Here is a 12,211-nt window from a genome sequence, read left to right on the forward strand (position 1 = left end):
TCACAATAAAAAAAATAAAATAACAAAAATTAGAAATTTATTTCTAATAAAATTATAGAAGGTAAAAACACACGTGTTTCACACGTTTTATCATTTGTTTATTATTTAATATATTTTTAATAATTTAGGAAAAAAAATGGTTTTCAAAACACCGATCACTGCATATTGAAATTATTTTTCTCAGAAACGAATTCATTTGTTATAAATAATTTTTACAATCGCACAATATATACAATGATAAACTGCGAATAAATTACGAATAAAAAGTGAAATATTATCTTCACGCGCAGTTTGGTTAGATCATAGAAACGTCGAAACACAAAATTAACTTCAGCCCACTTTCCATTCCGTTTAGTTGAACAAGCACAATGGGCACTCACTTAACAAAATTGCCGTTCGACTCGAACCGCGCAAATCCTAACACCGGTTTCGAATATAAAGAAAAGAAAAAAGCATTAAAAAAAAAAAACAGAAAAAAAGACTAGCTTTCTGTATAGACGAATGACCCTTCAGATCGGTAAAAGGCACTTTCGAATGGACGGATGCAACTACTGCGTACACCCGCGAAACCGATTGAACTGCGACGCGAACTATTTCCGCGGTTTCCAAAGTTTAAAAGCTCGCCCAAGCTCGGGATTAAAACCGAGAAAAAGGGAAACAAAATAACAGTCGGAATCCGTTAGATTGACATTTCTCGTTTTTAGTTTAGTTTTTCGTACTTCGGATTTACACTTGAACTCAGAATTATCTTCTACGAACAAACCATTTATCTCATATATCAATTAAATGATATAATTTATTCGATTTTTTTTGTTTAAACTTGAATCAATAATTATCGAACAATAATCATATAAAAATAATTTATCATACAGAAAAATAGTATCTTTTTGTGAGACGATTTTTAAATTTTGCTAGGTCAAAATAAACAAATAAATAAATTTAATATTCGTATTTTATTATTTTAATATATATAATAAATTAATATGTTATTATATAATACATTATATATATTAATACATATATTAAAATAATAAAATAATATATATTTTATTATAGATAAATAATTATTAGTTCGAGTATTATAAAAATATAAAAAAATAAAATATTTCAAAGGAACTTTTGCAATCTAACTCATCTCGTGATAATAAATATTATTTGTTAAACTATAATTTAAAAGAATCCTGTTTAGATAACGAATAATAATTTTTATATAAAACTGTATTTTCTTGATTACATATTTTTACAGTTAAAATACTACTAACACTTGTGTCTTTCCCCATAAACCATTATTGAAATATTAGGTTACAAAACTGATATGACACTACATATTTACAAAGACCGATCTGATGGCACATGTAACGTAAGATATACATTAACTTTGAAATTTAATATCTCGATAGTGGTTCGTACAAAAGATCAAAGTTTGTAATGTTTTAAAGAAGGTTTCTATCAAAGACTGTAAGAATATGTAAAAAAGTTAACATACTATTTTTTCATTTTAAAAATATAAGCACGGTTTTTCATCAAAATGAGGTAATTGCTAGAGAGCTTTTGTATTTCTTTTTTTTTATATTTTTTATATTTCAGAAAATAAATCATGTGAAAATAATACGTCAGATTTAAATGTTATACTTCAATTAAATCTGTGTAAACCTTAGGATTTACGCGAAATAATTAACAATAAGTGTTATTAGAAAAACATATAAATAACATTTTATTATAGATTAAAATTATTAATTTAAAAAAAAATATCTACTCGTATGAATTAACGAAAGGTGAATAATTAAAGTACGAATACGTTCAAAATCAAAAAACAACACGACTAACAGAACTCGGTACATTGAAATAAAAATGATGAATATTTTTCTTATATTTAGAATCAAATTTTAATCTTATCTTTTATAAAACTACTCATCTCGTATATATTATTATTATTATTATTATATTATTATTATTATTATTATTAATAATTTTCATTATTTAATATATATTTTAATTAATATATTTTATTATTTATTTTAATTATTATTATTTAGTTAAAATTAAATAATTCTGTCTTTATTCGTATTTAAATAAATCAGTAGAGTTTATTTAAAGGTTCAGTTAGCCATTTAACGAATTAACAAATTTTACAAAATAACTCGAACACACGTATGCATTAGTTTTTGATTTGATAAAGTAATGTTTTGTGCTCATATAAGAAACCTTCCTTATAACACTACGGGATTTTCATGTTATAGGATGGTTGCCAGTATAGACTTGGAAGATCCTAAAAAGTTTCTTCTTACTATCCAATATTCATAAAATTACTTCTATAAAATATCCTCCTCCCCTCCCCTCCCCCACCGCCTACTGTGCTATTTTTTCTTTTCTTTTTATTTTCTTCGTAAATACGTATCGAAAAGTTGGTAAGATATTTGATCTCTTTTTTTCTTTTTTTTTTTCTTTTTTTGTTTTTTCTTATATTATTCTTTATCCTACTTTTTCTCGAACCAACACGACTAGCATCTTTTCCTTATTCGTTCTATCTTCGTATAGTTTTCTTTCATAGCAAGCCGATGTATATATAATTCGATAAAAAAAAAAAAAAAGAAATTTAAAATTATTCTTATTCGTGGAAGATTTTCTCCAATAGGAGGATCGGATAAAACGTTCTATAATTTACATTTCTATTTTTATACGTATCGTACGCATATATAATACATGACGATCTAAATAACGTCGATTGGATTCACATGTATCGTGTCGAATTTTATATAAAACACATTTCTTTTTTTTTTTTTATTTATTTAAATCGTTTCAAAAATGTAATACACCTATTTTGATAAATTTCGCGAAAACGTTTTTTTCTCGAGGCGATACCAGATCATTCCATTTATCTGACATTTACTGTTCGTTTAAAAGCTACTCGCAAAAAAAAATAATCATCCGTTCTCGAAAGATCGTTCTCGTTAATTAAAAAAAAAAAAAAGAAAAAAAGATATTCCTTTTTTTCTAATTTTATTTATTTATTTATTTATTTATTTTAAAATATGAATATTTTGATGTGTACGTATTTCCCAGTTCGATATCTCGTTTTAAACGTTAAAAAGAAGTTTGAAATTGGTGGGTTTGCTGCAAAGAGTAACACAAGAGGAATCCAGCACGCGACCAACCACCACGCGTATGCTTAACGCGTGTCTGCACTCGACAGCTGTCACAATAACATAGTTTCGCATATAAAATACACCGATTTATTAACGAGGATGTTTGTTGTCCAGAGCACGACTCTCCCAAATTCGGGAAATGTACATACATATATATATATATATATACATATATATTTATTCATGTATACATATATATGTATGTATGCATATATTTATGCATATATGAATGCATATACGTGTAACATACATATAACATATGTGATGCTAATCTAAATCACAAAAGTTTACGTATTAAATGTTGACTCTCCTAGTATGAACTGACATAATCGAATGAATATAAATCGATGCCTACCATTTGATGGTTGTTACAGTGTATCTTTAAAATTAGTTGATCTTTATAATATTTGGTTACACAATTAATGTTTGTGATTTAAATAACTTATTATATATATATATATATATTTTACGAAAAAATAATAATATAATAATATTAAAATAATTAAAATAAAATTATAATATGTGTTATATAAATATAAATATTAAAAAATTAAAATAAAATAATATATAAATATATTAATAAAATTTAATATACAATAATAAATATATTTTATATATGCAAACAAATGATAAAGGTACGTTCTACAAAAATAATCGAAAATATTATATTTATAATGAAATAATACATATAATAAAGATATAGAGAAACAAAATGGAAAAAATAATATTTTTCATGCATTATTTCAAGCTTAATGTTTGAAAATTGAAGAAACTAATTTTATAATATAAAATTGAGTTAAATTCTCTTGACTAAAAGGTATTTCGAATTGTATTCAATTAATGGAGAGATTTTAATTAACGTTTGCTCGAAATAATTGAAATACTCTCAACAACGTATCAAGAAATGGAAAAAATGAAAAGTACAAAACTTTGGTTGATAATAAACGTCGTTTATTTTCCAACGATCTATTTGCAACTGACTCGGTTAAATAAAACGAAAGAAACAGAACTTACAATTAAATGGAATAAGAAGAAAGGTCACGTTATCGTGCAGAATCTTTCATAAACGTTTTGCCTACCACTGAGAAATAACCACACGACGGATCGAATAAAACCGGTTTGAAATTTTTAATTAAAATTTTTCCTTTCCCGTTATCGCTTTTTTTCTTATTTTTTTTTTTTTCTATTTCTTGTTCGACTTTACGAGTTACTTCTAATTATAGATATTAAAAAACATGTCTCTTTAATTATTATTTAAAAAGTTACAAATTAATTGTTTTTTCTTTTTGTATTCAATTTAAAATAAACTAAAAAGAAAAAAAATGACTTATACTTATATAAGTCAACTATAATGCATTAATAAATGTATAATTTTAAATACTATAATAATATTTATAATAATAAATAATAAATGTATAATTTTTATAAAAAAAAAATGCACTAAAAATGTAAATAAATAAATTATTATTTTATATTCAATATAAAAAAACTAAAAAAACAATAAAATGATCAAGTTATAAATCAATTATAATATAAATGGGGGTATACACTAATAAAATGTAAATAATTAATTATTTTTATATTCAATTTAAAATAAACTAAAAAAAAATAAAATGACTTATACTTATAAATCAATTATAATGCACTAATAAATAAATAAATAAATTTATTTTATATTCAATTTAAAATAAACTAAAAAAAAATAAAATGACTTACTTATAAATCAATTATAATATAAATAGGAGTATGCACTAATAAATATAAAAAAATTAATTGTTTATTTTTGTATTTTCAATTTAAAATAAAATAAAAAAAAATAAAATAATTCACTCATAATCAATATAATAAAATGGGATATACACTATAATAAAATGTAAATAAATTGATTGATAAATATTTTCCAATATAAATATGATCATCGGTTGTTTAAATCTGGCACGTTGAAAAATTCAAAAGATAAACTCTAACAACACGTAGGAACACACATTATTCTTCTGAACTAGCATGAACCTCGGGGCTTAACGGATATTTATGTTTAGTGATAAGCCTTGAACGCTTATATTTCGCATTCTTCAGCGATGAATGTCTCACGGTGTCAAGACTTTTTATTAATCGATTACAATTTTCTTTGGATTCACACACAAAATTCTATTTAATATAAAATGAAATTTTGTATTTATACAAATAAACAAAAATGAATGAAAATCAACATATTTTATTATTATTTTTTATATTATTATTATTTTTATTATTATTTAACAATATTTTTTAATTTTAATTATTTAATTTTTAAATTTAATTTATTTTTAAAATTTTTATTATTTAATTATTTAAAAATATTTAACAATAATTTGTTTTGTAACCAACACCGAATAAGCAACAAATTTTGTCAAATAATATTTTCAATAAATTTATTCATTTTTTTTATGACTCATTTTATACTGGATTGAGAAAAAGTTTCTTCATTTTTTATCTATAGATGAATGTAAAAAAATATCGCATAATTATTTGAATATTAAATCGACATATATCTAGCAATACTCGCGTACGTTTGAAAGTTAAACAACAGACAGAAGAATAAAAACAAAAATAATTGCGATATTTATTTGAATCAGTGGAAAATTATTATTGCGTCGAGAATACGAAGATAAAATCAAAAAAAAAATTCGAGAGGATACACTTTGAAATTTATTATTACAAGAAACTTATTATTAAAATATTTTGTCAATTTAAAAATTTAATCAATTTTAAAAACTGCAGATGTCCGATGAAATGATGGTGGGGGGAAAACAAACAAAAAAATTAAAAAATAATACGTTGAATATATTACTTACATCGAAATTATTTGTCAATGTGAAAATTACAAGACAAATTGTTTATACAATTCTTTCTATGTGTCTCGAAAAAAAGATGTTGCGTCTATACGAAAAATTCGTGACACCACACACACACATATACACACAACTTAACATGCTATTACTCTGTTCTTTAAAACTCGTTGAATAAACCAATTAAAATGAAACAATAGGCCATCTTATGTGAAAAAAAAAACAGAATGAAAAATAAGTAATACTACGGAATCTATTTCACCAATGAGCTTTTAGACTATCCTCTCTACCCACCACTACTGCGATTTACATTTTTCTCGCGTTGTTAGGTGCCTCTGTGTGTGTGTGTGTTTTGAAGATTTTCCGGCGTATGTCGGTGACACGTTTTTGTTACGACGGAAAAATACTTCGCGAAAGTCTCGGTGAAAACGGCTTAAAATAAAAACCATAGAGAACACCAACTATACTTTTTTCTCTCTCTTTCTCTTTCTCTTGCAATATTCTCTTCTCTCGTATTTATAAAGGTCAACATCGCGAATAAATCGTTGTCCTGTCTTTCTCACGGGATCCTATGCACGAGAAAACACCAAGTGGATTATCTTCCCTGTTCCCATTTCTATGAAATTTTTCTAATTTTTTTTAGTTCATTTATTTAAATACAAAAATAATTATAATTATACAAATTAAATTATTACTTAATTTATTTTTTTTAATTTTTAATTTAATTTTTTTTTAATTAATTATAATTTATACAAAAATTAATTAATTTTATATCCACTCCCGATGAATGAATTAATGGAATATTTTTTATTATTTTTAGAGTAATTGTTTTTAATGTAAAACACCATTTAAATTATAGTCGTTAAAATTATGCGAAATATAATTTTTAACATTTAAGTGTGTTTAATTGTTTCTATTCTTTCATTGAAAATTAAACTCTCTATCGTATTTGACGGTGTTTAAAAGTATTGGTTTTTTTTTTTTTTTTACTAACAATAAGTTATTTAACGACGTACGAATATTATTCAATCTTTCCGTTTTTTAATGTAAGTTTTATTGGGGTAAAAAAAAAAGCTTTTAAAAATCAGGTATTACGTATCATAATACAAACTTCATTTAATGGTTAATTGGTTACATTCACGATGAGAATATTTCAAAATAAAATATCTGATTGCGAGATAATCAAATGTTTGTACTTTTTAAAAAGATATATCAAATATATAAAATTTTTATTTAAAATCTAAATAAATAAACACACACACACGCGTAATTTTTTTTTTTAATTAATATTCGTCGTATTTCTTTAACGAAAATTTTGTTTCTTATAAATACCAAAAAAAAAAAAAAACAATAGAAGAAAAATACCATTTCCTATAAAACAGGAATAAAAAGAAGAAATGATCGGATTTTTTTTTCTCATCGATGCTGGTTCACTATAAAAGCCTCTACGATTTTCTTTAATTACGATCGTAAAAAGTCTTATGTGCTCGGCGGATTTCAGCAGAAAACTTTGGGATCTCCAATTTTACTTGCGGCTTATGATGGCCGAAGCGCAAGAGATTCTCTCCTATCGGCAAAGAAAGAAAAAGAAAAAGAAGAAAACAAAATCCGAAGTCAAGAATCGACTACGTCGTTCGAGAAAACTCTATCAATTTGAGGAAAGTCCTTTTTAAAGACTTTTACGATCGCTTATCCTACTTTTCGCGCAAGATACGTTTTACAAAGTTCATTTTTTTTGTAACTTAAATTCTGATATTCGAATAATAAAATTGGATCTATCATAAAAAAAAAGTTCGAGATATTATTTCTACGATGAATTAAAAAGCTCACGTTTATTATTTACTTTAAAGTAATTTAAACAAACTTGTGCCCACATCTTTGAATTTTAATTATTCAATTATAACAAATTACAAATTCAAAACGTATTACGTATTTTCTCGTTTTTATTTAAAAAAAAAAAAAGGAAAAAAAAAAACAAAAAGCAATTCGACCAAACGGATTCACCTGTCCTATTCCTAACTCTCGTTGTCGTTTTTTCACGAACATATAAACATTTCCTTCCTTACTTTCTTCTACCTGCCCCTTCCTTCCTTCCTTCCTTCCTTCCTTACTTTCCTTTTTTCTTTTTCTTTTTCTTTTTACATTCATCACAAAGGTTTCTCATTCTTTTCTTTTATTTCTTAAGAAAGTTCCACAGGGAAAGAGTATTTGGTGGTTTCTTCGTATCATCATCAAAGTTTTCCTGAGTTTCTCAGTTGATTTCAAAATTAATAATAATTTTAATAATTAATAATAATATTCGATATGAACCCCCCCCTCCCACAAACAACCCATGACCCATTTTCATACACACACACACACACATACACACACATTCAAAGTATTATGTTCAATGCTTAGGAAAAGTCTGTAAAAATTCTTTGGTTTCCGACTTTGTCTAAAAGCGCTTTGCATTGTTGACAATGCCTAGGAATTGCTAGTGTTCGGTGAAATTAGGGCACTTGACCGATTTGTATTGCGCGCCGAATAGGTTAGATAGCGACGGCGTTGAGACATTAGATTGGTTAGTATCACACCCTAAATAGGATCGGCCACGATGGTCTTAGTTAAGTTGTGAAAGCGCTCGGGGGCCTTAGAAATACATATAGGACCGCCTTAGCACGCAAGATACATGCGAGTACGTCTTGAGGTATATGGGAGGGGAGATGCGTGCGTGGGGCCTTGGTCTCGCAGTAGTCCAAATCCGGAAAGCGAGGAAAAAGTTTTCGTTTCTGAAAAGAGAGCAACGCCATATGGCCTTATCTAAATGACAGCTGTGGTGTTATTTGTGGTGTTTTTTGTGGTGCTCTTCCAAGCTACCAACGTGTGAGTTTAAGGGTTGTGCAGAGACACATCCATCGAGGGTTGTAGCTGCAAGGCTACAACCATTTAGATATTGTGCAAGGTCACAACCATTCGAGGATTAGCCTTGCAGCTACAACCATTTAGAGATTGTGCAAGGTCACACTCTTCGAGGGTTGTAGCCTTGCAACTACAACCATTTAGAGATTGTGCAAGGTCATAACGATTCGAGGGTTGTAGCTGCAAGGCTACAACCATTTACAGATTGTGCAAGGTCACAATCATTCGAGGATTGTAGCCTTGCAGCTACAATCATTTAGAGATTGTGCAAGATCACATCCATTCGAGGGTTGTAGCTGCAAGGCTACAACCATTCCTTCTACTGAGAGTAACGGTGTTTCTTTACAGTGCTTGTCGGCTACCAACGTAGGATAGAATTGCTTCGGCTCAGGCTACATCCAAGTTGAGGTTGTTTGTGTCGAGTATAACGCTTATTTGTAGGACTGATAACGTGTTTAGGTAGATTGCGGTATCTTGAATAGTTGCTGCGAAATCAAAGGTAAGAGAAATTTCTAGCGTAAGGAGAAAAGAGGTCCCTCGCGACGAAATTAGTGCTTGCGTTCTTTCCTTAACTGTCCATATAATAAACAAATAATACTTATTGTATTATTTGTTTGAATAAAGCTTTCGCTTGCCCCGGCTTTTCTCTCAACTTCGTGAGAGTTTTTATGCCGAGGCAAGTGTTTATATCGCGTAAAATTGTGTCGATTGATTATCTATCCTTTCCTATCTCATTAATTTCAAATTGCTTTCAGTCTTATATTCTACAAACAGCTAGCAATGGCGGATTTAAATATAAACTAATATCAACCAGGATTTTTATGCTGCAAGGCTTTTCCCTGACGAGTCTATAAAGTATTGGAATTTTTATTGGCAACACTACTTCGTGTTTTGATTTATTTGAATTAAACCTTTTACCTTTCTCGCAATTAGCTAAACCTAATTGCCGGAGGACTACTCCATATTGGAAGAATCTTGGCAAATACAAGTATCATATTTTGTAATGGTTAATAATGCTGGAGAAATGACTGACGGCAAATTTAAACAGGGACGAGTTGTGCGGATATTTTTGAATTTTTGAATGGAATAGATTTGTACAATGCATCTCAAGTTGTAGGTACAGTAATATAACAAACATTTATAATATATAGCTATTTATTTTGTAATCTAATATTTAATAATTAATATACGATAGATACATTTATATAAATACAATAGAATTTCATGCACATTTATAAAAATGTATTTCTTATTATAGACTTTGGTCAGAAATTGCCAAAGAAGAAGCAAAAGGAGGGGTTCCTCGTGTCTAATGAAACAGCAATCAAGTCCATGCCTTGATAGTTGGGAATCTTGGAAAACACAATTTATAGACTGTTGCCAAGTTAAACCTTCCTTACATATGTTTTTGCGGTATTGAATACGAAAAAAAACTTCCAGAAGGTAAACATTTAATCTTATACATTTATATATCGATTAATAGGGAATATTATTTTTTTGAATATTTTCATTTATTGTGTTTCTTTTTTTTTCTTTTAAGGATGTTATTGTGAATCTCTACCACCAAATTGTATCTCGATCTTATAAAACACTTTTTTTTTATGGTGTACTAAAACTCAATTTCGAGTATTTTTTTTCCCGAAATATCCAATCTACAGACGCTCTACGATTACTTTTAATAAACATCCTTGGCATAAAGGAATATATTGCGAAGAATTGAAATGTTTGTTTGACAATTCATTGAGTAACGCCGATCAACTGAAAACCGTATTCGAACCAATTATCAATGACGATTTTCCTACGTCAGGCTGTATATTTTATTTACGACATTGCAACCAGCTGTCTATCAAAATTAGCTCTATCTTTACAAAACTGGTAATATATTTAATATTTAATAGAGTTTCTCGATAATACATATGGCTTCATTTTTATAAGTATAAATTTAAATTAATGATTATTTATTATTATTTAGGTTTCCAAATGGAAAAACATCTATTTGGGTCTAGGTTAGATGAGTTATCAATTTGTAATTCTAACTATAATTCACACGTATGGCAACACGTGTGGATTGCGTTGCTATTTTATTAAATGGCACTGGATATGCAAAGTTGGATTCGAATCTTAGAAAATTATTCTCAATGAATAAGAAAGATGAAAGAATTCAAAGAGAAAATCATTTAAAAAAGCACACGATAGGTTTTGGGATCCAGGTGATAATAGTAATTATGTTTCGAATGTTCAGAAGAAGATCTATTTCACAAATATTTCCCAACGTACCGATACTTCAATTATACGGCAACGAGGCAATGGCAACAAATGAGTTGAAAGGTGAGCAAAATATTCATACAAAATATAACAACAAAATCATTATTTTTAACGTATTTAGATATATATACATATAAATTAATTATTATATTAAATTAAAATTATTATTAAATTATTATATTATAAAATTAATTTATATATATATGTGATTGAATAGTGGAAATCAGCAGGTGTAGCAATACCTCGGTATTATCCACAATGCAAAGTATTTTTCGACAATGTAGGAAACAAGAATTTTTACGGACTTTCCTAAGTATTGAACAGAATAATAGACATTCTATAAACACCAAATGCTATTTAGGCAATATTGAAAAGAATACATTATCGGACAACAGGTACACACACATACCCTCTACATTCAAACCACGTCACCACACACACATACACACAAAAGAGAGCATGTAACGGGTTGTTGAGAGTTGTGCGTACCTCTATAAACTGAAACTAGTCATGCTGGTGTGTTATTATGTAGGGTCCACTGTTCCTTATCGGTAGCGGAAGATAAACAGGTTTAGGAACGATTTAGAACAGGTTTAGAAATATTTTCTATCTTTTTTCTTACTTTACCGGTTTCCATTTGGCAATCTCAAGATTTTTAGGAAATGTGAGAGATGAAGACATTTCCTACATTGTCGAAAACGCTTTTGCATTGAAACAATGCCGAGGTATTTCTAAACATTGTTTGATTTTCCACGATTCCGGTAACATGTAGATCAGCAAAATTATTTTACGTATGATTATTTTAGGATTGTATGATAATGCAGACCGTTACGATATGATGAAACCACAGCCTATAGGTTGCTTACGTATAATGAATTATACATTAATCTGTCAAAATGGACTTTGGAAATATTATGAAATTCGATAATAAAATGAACTACACGCAACGAGCTTGATGATTAAATCGGGAATGGATTTGAAAAAATTCAATTATCAATTCCTAAAATGAATCCTCTATAAAATTGAATATATAAATTAATAAATATACTCTGTTTTTTCTATGAGAGATTT

At 27.6% G+C, this 12,211-nt stretch overlaps 1 long non-coding RNA gene across 1 annotated transcript; it reads left to right on the forward strand.

Moving 5' to 3' along the window:
* The first annotated feature begins 9,241 nt into the window (after positions 1-9,241).
* Positions 9,242-9,884, forward strand: LOC122525672. Its single transcript, XR_006305860.1, has 3 exons — positions 9,242-9,374; positions 9,631-9,730; positions 9,809-9,884. It is a non-coding gene; the product is annotated as an uncharacterized LOC122525672 (long non-coding RNA).
* Positions 9,885-12,211: the final 2,327 nt, after the last annotated feature.

This window comes from Polistes fuscatus, unplaced genomic scaffold (genome assembly GCF_010416935.1).
Source record: "Polistes fuscatus isolate 324 unplaced genomic scaffold, CU_Pfus_HIC Scaffold9, whole genome shotgun sequence".
In the NCBI taxonomy this organism is placed as follows: Eukaryota; Metazoa; Arthropoda; class Insecta; order Hymenoptera; family Vespidae; genus Polistes; species Polistes fuscatus.